Source organism: Eublepharis macularius, chromosome 6 (genome assembly GCF_028583425.1).
Source record: "Eublepharis macularius isolate TG4126 chromosome 6, MPM_Emac_v1.0, whole genome shotgun sequence".
Lineage (NCBI taxonomy): Eukaryota > Metazoa > Chordata > Lepidosauria > Squamata > Eublepharidae > Eublepharis > Eublepharis macularius.
This window is the reverse complement of record NC_072795.1, coordinates 4,217,701-4,235,104: the sequence shown is the minus strand read 5'-3', so window position 1 is coordinate 4,235,104 and position 17,404 is coordinate 4,217,701. Positions and strand designations below refer to the sequence as shown.

At 47.4% G+C, this 17,404-nt stretch overlaps 1 protein-coding gene and 1 long non-coding RNA gene across 2 annotated transcripts in view; one reads left to right on the top strand and one right to left on the bottom strand.

Annotated features, from left to right (window-relative positions):
- The window catches only part of BCL6 (BCL6 transcription repressor), a 35,746-nt gene extending 30,894 nt beyond the window's left edge, over positions 1-4,852 (bottom strand). The window contains exon 1 of the mRNA XM_054983645.1: positions 4,796-4,852. The gene's annotated coding sequence lies outside the window, so the exon portion shown is untranslated. The remainder of the gene's footprint in view (positions 1-4,795) is intronic.
- Positions 4,853-5,371: 519 nt separating this feature from the next.
- On the top strand, positions 5,372-16,831 carry LOC129332447 (uncharacterized). Its single transcript, XR_008597330.1, has 2 exons — positions 5,372-5,865; positions 16,571-16,831. It is a non-coding gene; the product is annotated as an uncharacterized LOC129332447 (long non-coding RNA).
- Positions 16,832-17,404: the final 573 nt, after the last annotated feature.

The window sequence follows — 17,404 nt, the reverse complement described above, 5'->3', positions numbered from 1 at the left end:
CCTCGGTATTCAAAAGCGGTCACAGGAATCTTTTCCTCTCCCCCCCCAAACTTCTTCTTGACTCATAATTTTAGCAGATGCGCATCAAAGGCCAAACCAGAAGGCATCACTCTGGCTACGTTAGAGAACCCAAAAGCTCCTTTCATTTCAATGGAGAGAAGAGTATGCTTAAATCGTGCCCCATAAACCCAGCGAGACATAAAGGAGCCAAACGTCGGCTGGATCGCTTCCCTCCGTGATGGGCCCCTTAGTCTGGTTTTGAGTTAGTTTAAAATTATTCCTGGGGAGCCATTTTTTTCATTTGTGGACTTTATTTCAAAGTGAAAAGACAACCCCTCCTGACAGCGCTTTGCTTTGCTAGGATGTCAGCGTGTCGCCTTTTAACGAGTGTGCAAAATCCTAAGGTGCAGTCTGCATTGAAATGAACGGGGGTCTGTGCTGGCACGTTCAATGCAACAGGAGTCGTGCAAGCGAACTGGCTGCGCTCTGGCATTATTTCCTCCCCTTTTGGAAAAAAAATACACGCAGAGTTTGGAGTGTTCTATTTTGTTTCTGCTGGTCTTTTTTTGGGGGGGGGGAATAAATCTTGCGAATGTGTGCTGTCACTTGAATTAAACACGTCTTCAATCAAAGCTCCTAACATTATATAATAGGCATATTTTCTCCTCAAAATATCGACATCAAGACCACCTAACACGGAAGCCGGGGATACGTTTCTTTCTGCAATTCACCACCCCACTTCAACCAGCAAAATGGAATTCTTTTATGGGATACTAAACCTTGGGAGCTGAATTGTTTTTTCCCTTCGGCTAAAGTTTTAGCAAAATAGTAAAGAGTCCAGTAGAACCTTTAAGACTAACCAACTTTATTGCAGCACAAGCTTTTGAAAACCATAGCTCTCTTCGTCAAATGCATTGTCAGATGCATTTGACGAAGAGAGCTGCAGTTCTCGAAAGCTTATGCTACAATAAAGTTAGTCTTAACAGTGCTACTGGACTCTTTACTATTTTGCAACTACAGACTAACACGGCTAACTCCTCTGGATCTATGACCATGGAAAGTTTTAACACTTTCTCATGGGAGAAAAAATAGCAAAAGGTTTCTCATTCAATATGCAGACTTCTTGGATACTAAGGGACTCTGGAAAAACTAGTGTATGCGTTTTGGGGGGTGACACTGCCCATACGAAACTGCCTTATAGAAGAACAAGCTGGCCAGTTCCATGTTGTTTAACTAGCAGCAGCTTTCAGGTTCTCGGAGAGATGGCCTATTCTCTGGTAGCAGTGGACTAAATCTGGGACCTTCTGCATGCCCTCTTTGCCAAGCCACAATCCCTACATTTAGAAGAACGAGAATTTTGCAATACCCGTTCATGCATACTTTATAGAATTGCAGTAAATTAAAATTTAATCCATGCACCAGGAACTTTATATACTGCAACTGAAAGCTAGAGAAGCATAAAAGGTAACAAGGAGCCATGTGCAAAGCGCACCTGTTCTCCCCGTCTGCACTCTCTCCTTTTACCATCATAGTAGAGTTTGGGGGAAGAGGGTCAAAGGGGGGGGGGAGGAGCCATCAGTAATCAGATTGTCAAAAATAATCTCAAGCAATTTTTCTGCTGTAAAATGAAAAAGCTCTCAAGGCACGCCGGAAGGGAACAGGCGTCTTCCTCTCATCTGAAGGCTTCACTACAATATCCTGAGCGACAATTAAAACTTTAATACCCCAGATCAAGGCTCAGAATGCATTTTGATGGTGATGGAAAAAATTAAGCAGCCATCAGCCTTTTAAAAGCACAACTTTTTTCTTCTCCCCCTTTCCTGTAACTCCTTTGTACCTCACCGGGGTAGGAAAAATGTAGCCGGATTGCCACTTTGGGGTCAGGAAGGAGTTTTCCTCCATGCCCGATTGGCCAGGGATATTGGAGGCTTTTTGCCTTACTCTGGGCATAGAGCAGGGATCAATGGGGGGGGGGGCTTGGAGGGGGGAATCGAGCTGTGAATTTCTTGCTTTGAGAAGGGGGTTGGGCTAGATGACCCTTGAGGTGCCTTAGGGGGTTTGACTAGATGACTCTGGAGGGCCCTTCCAACCCTATGATTTTATGATTCCCTCTCTATGTGGGGCTAACAACAACACTGGCCTTGTTCACTGCTCTAAACAGGGCACTAATCTGTCTAGAAGAGCGGTATATAAGCAAATTGTTATTACTAATATTTTATTATTATTACATTCTAAAGGAAGTGGGATTTCTCGACCTCCTTTTAAAGGCTTTGCAAACCCTTCCTCCTTCCATAGCTTAATTTTTGTACAAAAGCTTAAACAGACACAGGCTGGTCCGGCGGACGCATTGTCCTTGAAGCTGCATGAAACCGGGGCACAAATCTCTCTTCTCCCACGACATCAGTAGTCTGTGACTCAGTTTCCCCCTCGGAGCCCTCATGCTATCTATTGGACAGGCAAGGTCACTCTTATAAAGGATTTGGTAAGTTTCAAACGTCCCAGCTTGGTTCAAGGAGCCCCTTTAGAGGGGTGGGCTTGGTGGTGTGCCCCCCACCCGAAATTGTTTTAAAAACGGATACTGTTCCTTAGCCCACATCCTTTTTCCAGGATATAAAAGTTATTTCATGATATTGCAAAAAAAGAAGAAAAGACGCGTAAGCAAAGAGGGAAAGTGGGGGAGGGGAAGCCAGGGGTGCTATTCCGCAGCCCACCGCCAGGGGCCGCGATTGATCCACACACGACAGACGGAGGTTTACAGCCAAGTTCGCACAACAAAGTCTTTTTTCTGCCCCCCCCTCCCTCCCCCATTCCGAGAGGAGGCGCATCGAAAGGGCCTCCGCCGCGCACTCGAGCCCAGGCTGGAAGCTTTCAATTTCAAAACAAAAGCGGAGTTTTCACACTTTTCCTCCCGCCGCACAAGCGGGTTCCCCCCCCCTGCACCCCTTCCCGACTGGGGACCGTATTCGAGTTCTTTCGCTTGTTTTAAATAAAGGTTTTTTAAGGAAGGGGTAGTGGAAGGAAGGGGAAGCAAAGATCGCTCCTTTCTAAGCGACAAGCGCTCTTCCTCCGCCGCCCCGACACTAGCTGGTTATAAGATACGTGGGAAAGCCTCGAGGGCACCCGGAGCAGGGATCGGGGCCGCTTCCACACGCGTTGCATTTTCAACGCACTTGTTCGCAAGCAGACGTTCTCGTTTCGCCCAGGAAAAGCCAGGCGCTAACGATGGCGAAAGTGCACCGAACGCGCATTATCTAACGTGTGAAATCAGCGCTGGGTCGCGTCCACTGCAGTTGCCCCCCACATCCCCCGGTCTCGGGCGGGGGGCGAGCTCAGCCTCCAGCCGGACTAGCAACCTGACTTGCCTTGCCAGCGTCCCCCCTCTGTCTACCCGCATCCATCGCTCTCCCCTCTCTACCAGGGATGCGACGGCAGAAACCCATACTAAAACCGGCTCCTACACAACAGGGGTAACTACCCCGCTCCGGAGTCACCCGAAGCAATCGCAAAAGCGGGGTTCCAAGCCGGGCCAAGCTGCTCGGGTTTAGTTATTCCGCGGCAGCTGACTCCGGAGCAGGCGAGGGGGCCGGGGTTGCCAGCCAGCCAACCGGGTCCCTCTGCCAGCCTTCCCCGCTGCAGCCCGGCTACTCCTCGGCGGCTCTCCCATCCGCTCCGGCTTCGCCCGGCTCCGAAACGAACCGGCATCAAGCCGCCCGGGGCTGCGAACCTGCCCGGCCCAGGTTCAACAGCCACACCGGGTTCAACCCCAACCCCGAGCCCCGTTCCGAACCAGGCTCGAGCCGGGTTTGCCGGGCGAGGGCGAAGGCAGCAGCCGCCCCCGGCAGCCAGACTGTCCGCTGTCAACAGCTTCTGGCCCGGCTCGGGCGAGAGGAGAAGCCGCCGGCAGCCGAGAGCCGTGGCGGGGAAAAAGCCCCCGCAGCCGGGCTCACGACAGCCCCGGAGCTGCCCCAGCGACGCCGGGCTCCGCGCAGCTGTCCCTGGCCGGGCTCCCCCGGCCCCGGGAAACAGCCACAGTCTCTCGCCTCTCCGCGTTCAGCAAGACGCAACCGACCACCTTCCGAGCCCTTCTGCGCCCCCCTTTCCAAAACACATCTTAGGGTCCTCCCAAACTCTGCGGCCGCCCTCCCCATGCACCGCCCGCTTCGCCGGCCTTTCCTGCCCCGTTCCGGGTTTTGCACGGGACGGCCCCATTCCCACGTACACGCGAGAACACGGCTCCGCCGCCCCTTCCGCGCCTCCCTTCCCGCCGGGCGGGCAGGCAGAACCGCCCCGGCCACGGGGAGCCCGCGAGCCCCGAGTCGCGCACCTCCCGGCCCGGCCCGCGATGCGCCACGGCAGGTGCCCAGACAGCCCCGGGGGTGCGTCGGGAGCCCGGCCGGGGAGGCCGGGGGAGGCTCGTGGGGTTCCCCGTCGCCCGGCACGGAAGGCGCTCGGCAGCCGGGAGCCCCGCGCGGCGCAGCCACGGCCAGCCGGCGCCGAGCGAGGGACGGCGGGAGGCGGCGGTGGCGGCGCCCGGGGAGCCAGCGCGGCCTCCCCCGAAAACAAGCCGAAGAGCCGCCGCCGCGTCCTGGCCCCGACACCTGCCGCGGCCGGGCGAGAGGGAACCCCGCGGCGGGGCCGAGCCGGAGCGCGGCGGGCGCAGCAGGGAGAGGGCAGCGGAGTCCCGCACGGGCGCCCGGGGAGGGCCGGCCCCGGCGGGCGCCCCAGCCAAAGCCCCGACGAGAGCGGCGGCGCGCAGGGAGCGGGCGGGCGGGCGAGGGAGCGAGCGGCGAATCACCTGGTCTCCGCGCTTTCCTAGAAACTCCTTGCATCACCACTTCTAAGAACCCCAGTTCTAAGAATCGACGCCGCTCAATTCTCGGAATTTGAGCGGCCGGCGCTACCACCGCCCGCGGCCCGGGGAGGATCCGGCGGGCGCCCTTCCAGCCAGGCGCCGCGCCCGGCCCCCGGGACCCGCCCGAGCGGGGCAGCCCCGCAAGCCGCGCACGTCCCCTCGGGGACCCGGACCCGGCGCCCCCCGGGCCCCCGCGGCGAGCGCGCCGCAGAAGCCCCCTCGGCTCGGGCACCCCCGCCGCGGTGGTAGCTCCCGCTCGCCCGAGTCACGTGGGGCCTGCCTCCTGTGACGTCAGCGGGCCTCGCTACAATGTTGCGGAGTTCTGGCCCTGGAATTCTCAGAACTCGCGCGCAGGGCGGCGACATGAAAGAGAGCCCGGGCAAAGGCCGCGGCGCCCCCCCCCACACGTTTAAGCAGCCCCCACCTCCCCAAGGCTCCCTCTCGCGCGTATTTTTCTGCCGCCGGCATGCACGGCTCGGGCTGCGCTGTGATCTTTCGAGAAATCTTGTTTGGGTGATTCTTAGATGGGGGGGGGTTGTTTTTTGTAAGATCGGGAGGGCGGAGGGGGGAGGAAAGCGCCTCGCTACGCGGCCAGCAAACAAACAACGCACCGAAAAACGCCGAGGCGATTCTCGGATTTTTATTCTTTTTTTTAAAGGAGGAGGAACTGAAGGAAAAGCCCCACGGTTCCCGGGCAGGGCGCAGGAAAGAAGAAGCCGGGCCGCGAACGGGCGCTGGGATCGGGCTCCTTCGCCCGGCTCCCTGCGCGAACGAGCTTTTGTGTTTTCTTTCCAAATGCGTGGAAAAGGAGGACCCGGGATTTTCCCCCCCTTTTCGAGACGTGCTTTGCTTTCTCCGGGCTCCCGTGATTTCCAGGGATTCGCTGCGGCTGAAGCCGGCGGGTGTTTTTCTTCTGCCCAGACCTGGCGATTTACAGGGATTTTTAAAATGTGCTTTTCTATTTTTATTTGGAAGGAAGAGGACTCGGCTTTCTCTCGAAGGACTCTGACGTGGTGGGTCGGTTCTCCGAAGCGTCCCCTCCCCCGCTTTGCAAACGAGGCGGTGGAAACCGGGCTCTTCCCCAAAACTGGGGCAAGTCCCGTCGGTTGCAGGGAAACCGAGGGCGACTGGGAAGGGGTGGGGGGACTACCAGTGCAATCCTAAACGGAGTCACTCCGGTCTAAGCCCGTCGATATCGAGCGCTTTAAACTGGAGTAACTCTCTTTAGGATTGCACTGTTGCGCTGAGCCGGAGAAGTGGAGAAGGCCGGTCGGCCTGAAGGCCTCAGATCGGGGGGGGGGGGGAGAGCGGCCGTCCGGTGGGGGCCAGAAGCTCGGTGCAGGCGGCGAGGGGAGTGCGCCGAGCTGCCCACCTTTCAGCAAAACGGGAGAGGCGGATGCGCTTCGAAAACCATTGCAAAATAAATTTGGGCAGTCCCTGGCGGGGCAGCAGTTTGCAAATTGGAAATTTGCTTAGAGCCTGGCAGCTGGCGCGGAGTTTTCCCCGCATGCCTCCGTGCTTCCAGATGCGTGTTGTTAGTCGCGTTTATTAATTTTCCTGCGAGCCGTTTGCCCTGTCACATTTGGGAAGCCTTCTCCCGCTGTAATTGAAGGATCTGGGAAGTGGAAGGCGGGCGAGCCCCCTCGGGCTGTGTTGTAAATAGACTGAGCTGCTCTTCAGGGATGGGGGGAGGGGAGCGGGGAGGGGTGAGAAAAAAGGGGGGACGTTGCGAAATATTCGCCTCAAAGGTTGGCCCGGTGCCTGCAAACGAGGGCGTTGACTCGCTTCTCGCTGCGCCGGGCCTAGCATGCCTTCTTCTCTGTTATTTGTTTATTTAATACTAATAACCCCCCTTAATCGTTGTGGGATCAGGGGAGGATCTAAAAATATCTCTCCCCCCGCCAGGGCGGAGGGGAGGGGAGGGGAGAAGCAGGAGCGGAGCCCGGGCGAGTCTGCGCTGCAATTTGTTTACCGTAATCGCCGGCTTTGAATGGCAGCGCTCGTCGCCCGGGCTAATCGAAGCGCTTCGGGAGGCGGATGGAATGACATGCAAATAGGGCTGAGCCGCCGGGCTTTCTGCGGGTGATGCTGGGGAAAAGGCAGACGGGCTCCGGCCTTCCAGAAAAGGAAGAGGCAAGCCGCGGCATTCCTTTCGTTTTTAGAATGGTTGCAAGCCAGGGTTGGCAATGAGCAAATCGCTCGCAGAGAAATGCAAAGGCCCCTTAGTGCAGGGCTTGCGAGATGCGTTGGTGCGGTTTGGCGATCTAAAGACGTTGGCCGGGTCAGATTACAATAGCTCGAACAGTAATGTGTGCATCTACATAAACATATCTACTGTTTTATCTGAAAATAAAAATCTGTTTCCTGGAATCCGCCAAAGCGATGACTGACAGTGACCTTTCTAGGTAGCAAAATCCCTATTGCACGTCCTTTGCAAATAAAAAGTTGCATCAAACTCAAGAAGTCCTAGGGGAGATTTTGTATCTATTTATAATGGGGGCGGGGTTATCATTTGCTTAGGGGTAGTTTTTCCCACCTCAAACCCACCCTAACCTTGCAGTCTCCGCCCATATGGGCTTCCCACGGATGGAAGGTTTCTCACTTTTGCACCTGTCTTTACTTTCTCTCTTGACATTCCCTTCTCTGGGGCACATAAGGAACAATTTTCTAGCAGAAAGAGCCCCTTCGGTGCCGTTCCCGAAGTGGACGGGGGAGGCAGCGCAGAGCAAGTGGAATTTATCCCTGTCCAAAATCTCCCGGGCGACTTAAAAGGGAAGAGCTTTTTTTCTGGTCCCCCAAACACAGCAAGCATTTGACAATCACAAAAAGTTACTTAAAATCACTCCTGCGCCCCTTTTGGAAGGCTAGGCACAATGGCCTTGTTTTTTTAGAAAGCAAACATCCCGTCCATGGAGGGGGAAAAAAAGGCAGTAGCTGGTTTGTTAATGTGAAATCATATTTGCAAACATCCAGCCATGCCACCGCTCTTGTAGGAATCCCATCTCCATACACAAAACACTGGCAGGAGAATGAGCATTTTCTGCCATCAATTTTCTTTTAACCGGAGACTTGTGACACCGTAAAAAAACTAACAGGATGTTATTCCGCCCATAAGCATCTCGAGATGTTGGTTGTCCATGAAAATTTATGCGGCAATAACATTTTGTTAATTGAGTTTTGCTGCTGCAACACACTAACATCTCCCCCCCCTCCCATCCCCAAGCAATTTGACTTGGTGTTCTTTGCATTGACAAATCCTTGGCCTAAATGTCAGCTTCCTCTGTTCTGGTGCTTGCCAGACAACCAGCCCCTTACCCAACAGATAGGAAAGTTGCAACATGTGCTTCCAAGACCGCCACCAATTGTCTCAATGATCCATGGCAAACCTCAGCCCCTTAACCTTAGCCCTCTCCGTCCTCCAACATGGCTTTAATAACATCAGCCAACCTTGCAGGACTGTTGTTTACTAAATGATGTGCACAAACTCCCTAGGGTACTCAAAAGCAGTCTGGATGTAAAGTAAAAGCTTGAGAAGGATGGGGGGGGGTGGAATTTCTTTCCTGTCTTATTCTAAACCGTGACCCATTCTTGAACTCTTTACTTTCCACCTCGATTCTCTCTCTCAACCATCCCTTTATTTTCAGCCGGAAACGTAGTTTCAAAGCCGGCCATCTCAATAAAGCAGTACCTTACCCTTGCTTCTCTCCTTACATCTTTAACACACCCTCAGAGCCTTCCTACTTCCTCTCCCCCGTAAAGGTGTGTGTGTGTGTGTGGAGGGGGGGTCACCTTGTTTAGCGAATGCTTAGCCTGCAGCTAAGAACAGTAAAGCTCCCCCCCCCCCAGTTTTCCAGCAGTAACTAATGTTGCCCTCCCTGACTTGTTGGATACAGCCAGGGAGTGGATTGTTATGAGTTGTGATGGAGACGTTGCAATTGCAATACTTGCCCGGTGCAAAAATAAAGAGTTTTTGTGCTCCTTTCCCATGTATGGAAAGAGGGAGAAAGTGTCTGCAGTCTGGGGAAATGGACAAGATTATCTTTTCCCTGCATTCCTGCCCCAAGGGGCGGACCTATCAGTGTTCCCTTTAGAGGATTTCCCCCTTCGCCTGAGCCCCCTCCCCAAGTCGAGCGCCCCTGTGGCAAAAGACCCCCATTGGTTTCCCCTTTGCACAGAAGATGACGTTATTTCTGATCTAATGAAGACAGGAAAAGGAGATCAGCTCCCAGGCCCACAGCCTCATTCCAGCCTGCCCACTCCCTGGCCTAGAGTTCGGAGGCGTTCTCTTGCTGCCGCCTCTGCTTGGAAAGGGACTATGGAGAGACCCTGTGCCATTCTAGATGACTCTTGGAGGACATCTGATTGTCTTGCCCTACAGTGACTGATTAGCTGTCAAATTAAAGCACATGCTACAGAATCCAGTTAAACAGCTTCAACACATCACTCTTAACAAAGATAACCATGTTCCATAGATATAAAGCAGGGAAGAACACAAATGATTGATCAACCCAACCACGTTTACTTAGAAGTAAGTCCTGACTGAGTTCAAGCAAGCATGCACAACAGAATCAGTGCTTGAAGTAGAGGTATAGTCCAGAAAATCTTTCAAAATTAGCTGCCTGTCACCATTAGCTAAGCTTGGTTTTGGAGCTGAGGATAAATGTATTTGTTCTCTTGACGCAGAGCTCTGAATTGCTACCCTGGCCTACCCATGGGGTTGTTGGGAGGATAAAACAGGAAACCTTATGTATGCTACCCCAAGCCCCTTGGAGGAAAGGCAGGATAATTACACAATAGTTTTCGCCAATTGAATCTTGTCACAAGTGACAGGGTAGATTAAAATTCACCTTTTAAAACTGCAATGGATATACTTATGTCCCTGAATTGTCCTGTTGTATTTTTAAGCTCTAGTGCCAAGAATTGCTCTTTTGATGCGTTCCCCTCCCTGGTTCATTGAGATGACATATTGGGGGAAGGGGGTGCCTTTTCATAGATCCCAAATGGTAACAGAGAGAGCAATAGTTCACCGAGATCATCTTCATAGTGCTCGACGAATGCAATTCGTGTGACAGCGCACCAAAACACAGAGCAGGTTGGAAACAGAGATGTACACAAGAGAAATGCTTTTGAATAACTAATGCAACTGTCTAAGAACTGCCAGGAAGGTTTGCAAATATTGCAAATATTGCAAACCTCCCCAAATCCACGCTTTGGTCTCTCACTGTTTGAAGGATAATCTATGGCATCCCCAAATGTGACCACAAAACTTTTTCGGCATGTGACGTGTCGAGCTACAAGCATCTTCCTCTCTACGTTGTTTTGATAGGCCTGCAATATGAAAACCCTATGATCTGTCAGCAGTCAAATGCTGCAAGCTAGAGCATTACCATTTGAGACATTTAGGCAGATACAAAGACTGAAACCCAATATCATTGGGTGTGTGTGGGGGGGTGCGTGTCAAATATCCACGTATTAAATGATAAAGCTTGGCAAAAAAAAAAAAGTGAGCATCCGGAGAATGTCTAGAGGCATCCCAAACCTCACAGGGGGATTTGGAGAAAATGCTTTTTGGAAAAGAACATTCATTTCCGCTCCATAATTATCCAAGCTATACACACAACAGAGGAGAGACCCGAATACTAGCCCAAAGTGTTGCTGCCAGTCAGGCCTGGGGAACATTTTCTTCCGCAGCTCAAATCTGGCTATTAGGCCCTGAATGCATGCAAGCCCTGTCCATTCTGCAACCCCAAAAGGAAGTTTTACTGGGTGCTGTCAATCATCTGATCGTATTTCTGACTGTGTTGGCTATTCCTGATAAGCCATATGGAGGCAGCTGTTTTTCTCACCCCTCTTGGGGGTGGAAAGCCAGTTTAGAAAGTGCAAAACAATCTTAAACTGGCTGTGTAAAAAGGGTTCCTTCCGCCCACTCATCATCTAGGCCATGACAACCCACACTGGAGGGCATATCAAAGAGGTTTCCTTTTCGTTTCTTTTTCCATATTCACCTCCTCCTACATCCCCTGGTCTTTAAAAATACATATTTTAATAATCCAGTTGCATCTCTAGTTTTGAAGATTTTTGTGAGCAAAAAGAATTAACCCGTTCTGAAAAAGGGAATTTCAAACGGCTTTGCCTCGTGCTTCTTCGTGGTTTCCCCCCCTTAGCATGCCTCCTCGACCATTTAGATATTTGCTCCTGTCTTTGGTGTGATTTTCTACCTCACTCTTCCAAACATAGTCGAGTTCTGTCTGTAACAAGGACTTATTGATGACGATGTTGTTGTTGTCTCTGATAGCATTTGCACATGTGTAAAAGAGAATGAAGAAATTAGCATTTCCTTATGGGTATACAAACTATGGCAACAGAACCTTCATCCTTGCCGTGAAGATTATATTATTTAAGAGTTGCTTTAAAAAAAAAGTGATTCCTTTGCTTTGACACATTTGTATAGCATGGAAAGGAGCGGACACGCCTTCATTAACACCTTCATTCCCTTCGGTGTTACAAGCAATGTGAATGAGCTTTGCAATCCATGGGGCACAGCCTGAATGCCGTTTGGTGGCATTTTTTTTCGGTTTGAGTTTTACATAAGAAGGGCTGGCTTGCACAGCGAATGGAATTCTGTATCCCTGTCTTGCATTTACTCTAACCTCCTCCCTCCTCCCAATAGCATGGAATTGTGCTTGCTTTATTTATACTTCTTGGACTGTTTACTTATTTTTTTTTGGCATTTTCTTTCTCCTGTAGCCTGCCTTTTTATTTGCTTGTCTCCAGTATTATAAACATATAATCTACAGCAGGCCGTAGGAGGTGTCCCAAGATCTTATCTCGGTGACATTCAGTTTTTAACTGCCTGCTTGTTCAATGTACATAAACATTGCATGCTCTTATGAAGTGTGCATATATGTGTACGGGATGTGCATCTTGTTTTAAATCAGCGTCGTTGTGTCATACTGTGGGGGCCTGCCTTTTGATTTATGCCTAGTCTGTATATGTTCAAACGAGGCCCCAATATAATCTCCAAAAGAATTTATTATAATGTCAGGGTAGAGTGATCTTGATTCAGGCAATGCTAAGTACTGAATTTGTGACCTAATATGTGCAACACTTTACATACCCGTTCACCAAGCGACACTCCCTTCCGATGAGTAAGTTCTAGACAGTAAATACATGTAGGCATCACACTAATTTCTAAAATAATTGTTGGCACGAGGAATTGAGTCTTCCTCGATGTTAGACTCTTGGATCTGAAAAACAGAGGCTTATGGAAGCTTATTGGAAAATAGCATTAGCCTCAATAGCTAAATAGATCCTCCATGTCCAGAGGCAGTGTACCTCTAAATGCCAGCTGCAGAGGACAAAGAAGAGGAGAGACTTGTTGCCTTACTACTTTTACGTGGGGCTTCCCAGAAGGATTTGGTTAGAAACAAGGTGCCAGAATGGAGGGACACTTGATCTACCAGGACACTATTTAGAGGCACTTTGCACATGCCCCAAAGCACTCCCTTCTGTATTTGCATATTTTTGGGATGAACCACAGCATTGATAAAGAGCGGATTGTCTGTGATGGATATTGCAACCCAGAGCCATGTTCATTTAAATAAATTAACCCCTTAATTTTGGACAGCCACTCTTTCTAGATACCCAAAGCAGAATGAGAAGGAACTGGAAATTGTGAATATTCTCCTACTTATCATTTAATTTTTAAAATTTTTCTTCATGTATAGCCTGCCTTTCTCTCCAGCAGGGATGCAAAGCGGCTTACATGGTTCATCTTCTCCTCTATTATTTCCTCACAGCAACCCTGTGAAGCTGAGAGTCTGTGACTGAGATTTTATGATTGGCCCAAGGCCACCATAAAGCTTCCATGGCAGAGTGAGGATTCGAACCTGGGTCCCCCACATCCTAATCTACCACTCTAACAGTTACTACACCATAGTAGTTATTCTTTAAATTCAGAAATAAGGCAAATATATAAAGTAAAATCTACTTAATGAGATTGCACAGCCTAAAGACAATAATAAATATTTCTTTTTAAAAATGCATATCGCTACCTGTCCATTAGATGATTTTAAAGCAGTTTAAGGAATTATAGATTAAATAAAGTGTCCCTCGCCATCCTGCTGTGTGCCCGATGCACCTCCAGATCTTTGATATTTATATCAACATTATGATTAGATTTCCAGTATTGCAAAAACGGCAGTGCAGTTCAGTTATTTACCAAGCAATCCCTCTTCGTCTTCTGCTTTTCATCCTCGAGTTGAACCATTTCTACAAAGTTTGACATTTGTGTTTAATTTCCTAATTCAATATGCCCACAATTCTGGAGAAGTTCATAGGAAGGGAAAACTGAAAGCAATTGCTTACATCCCTGACATTTATGCTGTTGCGTGATCCATTTTATCCGCCAGACGAGGCAAGACATTGCAATGTCAAGTATCTCCTTCCTCTGTTAATACAGGTTTAAGTTGTAGAAAGCGTCATAATAATTCTATGCTGTTTTTATTTTGGATTAGCTCTTCTCACGCCTTCATTTTCCTTGAAAATGTTTCTGGACAGTTGATGATATAAGCAATATATCATCAGAATAAATGTTTGACAGAATCCCATTGTCAACAATCATCCTTTTGCATTCAACAAAAAAGGCATACAGCAACCCATTCCTTATTCTATCACTAAGGTAATCTCTAAATTTCAAGGCACCCCAAATCAGTTGCTTAACTGGTTAATAACTAATCCCATGACCCCTTTAAAATGCATATTTTGCTCCCATTAGGGAAGATGCTCTGCTTTAGTTTTTCAAAAGCAGGTTTGCGATGTGTTCAATGGGGTTTTTCTCCCTGGTAAGGGTGCAGGCAGGGTATACAACTTTGGATGCTTTTGTGAAAAAGCATAAGGAACATCAGACTGTGTACAAACCACAAGATTTCATTGATTTCTGTCTACTTCAGATAAAGGAAGAGTCTGTCTCATATGTAAAATTAGATAAACTCGACTACTGGTTGATTGTTAGACTTATGCATGGTGGTTCTAGATTTCAGTATTTTATTCTCATTTTAATATTATACACTTTTGCATAATAATTCACATTTACTTTAGCCTTGTGAGTTGCTTTGAACGTTCTTTAGGATAATAACAACAAAACAATAACAACAGCAGTGTGCTTATATATTGCTTCATGTGGTCTAATGTCAGCCCTAGAATTGCTTATGCTCTGTTTCAGCATTTCTTCTACTCTGTATTGGATTCTTGCTAATGCTATGTCTTTGTAAACTTGCATTTATTTACCCTATGGCATTGTTTATTGAAATGTCCTTGAAACTGATTGTACTAATCTCACGCTAGGTAATCTGCCTTGAGTCTCAGTGAGAAAGGCGGACTATAAATGGCATAAATAAATACATAAATAAATAAAATATTAAAAAGTGGGGACCGTAGCTCAGTGAAGCACATGCTCTGTATACAGATTCCCCCTGTATCGAAAGGATAGGACTTTCTTGCCATGGAAAAGATTGCTGATCACCTCAAATTGTTAAACGACCCTAATTATCAATCTTCATTTATTAGTATTTGGTTCCCATTCCTAGAGTTTTTGACTGCTTCAGAGCATTCCAACATATCAAATGCAACAGTCTGTAATATTCTGGCCATCCAGTGACTGACAGGAAATAGACAAAATATTGCATAATTTATGTGTGGAGTATTGAATGCCGTTGAGATTTATCAAAATAGTACAGTATAATGTTGGTATTCGAGTTTGTTCATTCTTCTTACAGTTAGTGGTGTTTATATTTCAAAACGTGTTAAATAAAATTATTTTTAAAAGATAGTTACTTGGCTCACAATGAAATTCTAAGCAGAGTTGCTCCAGTCTAAGCATGATGGACTAATCAGAATTTCACTATCAGTCCCTGGCATCTACTTTTACAAGGCTCCAAGATAAGAAGGGTTGGGGAGGGGTACGCAAGGTGGGCTAAGAGAAAGCAGCAGCATTATATGTTCAATCATGATTTTCCAGCTCTGAAATATTCATAAATATTCCTTACCCTTCTGAGGCTGAATTGTTAAGGATTTTCACATATAGCATTATATCTACTCATTTAAGCTTACTTTAAACAAGACTTCTATTGATGAGGTGGTAGGATATCACAACTATATAGCCTTGTGCTATATAGACGGAAATCCTACTTCTGTACATAGAAACTTCCGATTTGAGAGAAGCCATTTATAAATTGTCTTATAATGCCGAAGAAAATTGTGACGTGCTGGGCAAAGTTCTGTGGATTTCTGAAAGGCTGGAGCTACTGGATATTCAGCCTCACATCTAATATTCAGAAACGTCTTTTTCTGGACTGGACAGAAAACTCAAATTGAATCTTTCTCAAACAAGAAGAGAACCTTTGGAAGACAGTCATCTGGAATAACTAGAGTTGGGCCTAGCTGTGAAATCTTCCATTCGGTCCGTCTCAGTAAAACTTTAACCTTGCCAACACAACTTAGAATATTTATTTTGAAAAAAGGTCGTGCTAATTGGCTGCCGTATGGATATTACATTACTTTAAATTGTGAAATTCAATTCATATTAGATTTTTTTTACTATTTCCCAATACAAAATTAATTTTTAGACCTGAAAGTTCTTTTTACCCTGTATTGATCTTGCAATTTAACTCTCAAGGAATGCTGATTTTTTTAAATGCATGGTTAAGACTGAAATGGCTAGTTGCGCACCCTACCCCCATTTTTATTTGGATTTTAATTGTTTAAATTAATAAATTAATTACAATGTTGATTTAAGCAAGGGCTAGAAATCATACAGTTGTTGTGAGCAGAATCTTCACCTTGAGCAATATATCCTGCATCAGAAAAGGGCTTCCATTTCTCTGCAGGCAGAAATTCAAAAATAGCACTTTTAAGTAACCTCATCAGTTGATATCTAGCAGGCATGGCATACAATTTGCATGGCTTTTTCCAGTGTTTTGCTGGAGCAATTGTGGGGATGACTAGTTTCTTTTACTAAGCCATGTTTATGTTTATGGAATAATCACTAAAGGCATAAAAGTGCTAAATCTGAAAAGCCATATGAAATTGTTTGGGAGACATTATTCATCTTGCAAACTTGAATTGGCTTAATTGGTTGGTTTAGTGATTAATACTTTTGCTGATTCATCGGCGGAGGCCAGTTTTAATCGGTAGCTCTGAGAGTCATTTGTTCATTTATTTAAAACAATTTTATGCAGCTTTCTCAAGGGCTCACCTACTTCAAAGCAATTTTTTAAAAAATCTGCAACAAGGTAGCAGCACAAAGCTCACATAGCAATTGCAGACCCATTCGCTCAAAGAACCCGAATCAGAAAAAATGCCAATGCAAACAGGCACTGGTTTATTTTATGTATTACATGATCTGGATTCTGGCTTATTACTGAAGTAGAGAAGGGAGGGATTTAAAATGGCTTAAGCATAAAGAGAAGCTATGCAATACGATCGTATGCATGTTTATTAAGCAATGAATCCCATTGATTTCAGTGGGATTAGCCCTCTGCAACCTCAATCCGTTACGTCATAGATTATCTGTGTCTTCCTTCGTTATCTTAAACAAACATTTCTATTGTGGTTTACTGACATGAAAATGTATTTCAGTGCCACAGGTTCATTAACTGATTGCTTAAAAGCCTATGATTAATCTAGTAACAACTGATTGACAGTCTCCATTGGTTCCAGAAATCTCTCCCTCTCCGGTTGCATGGAAGGAAACGGGCCACTGCAGTTCACAGACTTCATTGGATCTTTAAAGTTTCCTTTCTGGGTTTTGGGGAGACCCCCCCCCCTCCGCTGAGACTGGCTTCTCTTTCTGTGCACACGTGGATTAGAATCAGGGCCTCTGAGAAGAGTCTGTGAAAAAAAGGGGGAGAGGAGGAAACACTTCTCAACTGTTCTGCTTGGATGTGTACCAAAAACATAAATAAAAGGATGGGAGAACAACCTATGGATGTATTTGGATTTGTGTGTGTGTGTGTTCATATATTTCTTAATTTTCTTCATTTATATTCTGCCTCTCTCCCCAGTGGAGACCAAAAGCAGCTTACAGCATTTGCCTCTCCTCCATTTTATCTTTACAACAACCCTTTGAGGTAGGTTAGGCTGAGTGTCTGAGGGGTCCAAGGTCACCTGGCACGCTTCCATGGCAGAGTGGGGATTCGAAGCCAGCTCTCCTCGATTCCAGTCCGACACAATGATTTCCCAACAAAAAGTTCCCACGGGGGCTTATGCTAAAAAAGCAACAAGTGTCAACACTAACTAGACTTGCCTGGTCATAGATCCAGAGGAGTTAGCCATGTTAGTCTGTAGTTGCAAAATAGTAAACAGTCCAGTAGCACTTTTAAGACTAACCAGATTTATTGTAGCATAACTTTCGAGAACCACAGCTCTCTTTGTCAGATGCATCATCATGCATCTGATGAAGAGAGCTGTGGTTCTCGAAAGCTGATGATGCATCTGACAAAGAGAGCTGTGGTTCTCGAAAGCTGACAATGTATCTGATGAAGAAAGCTGTGG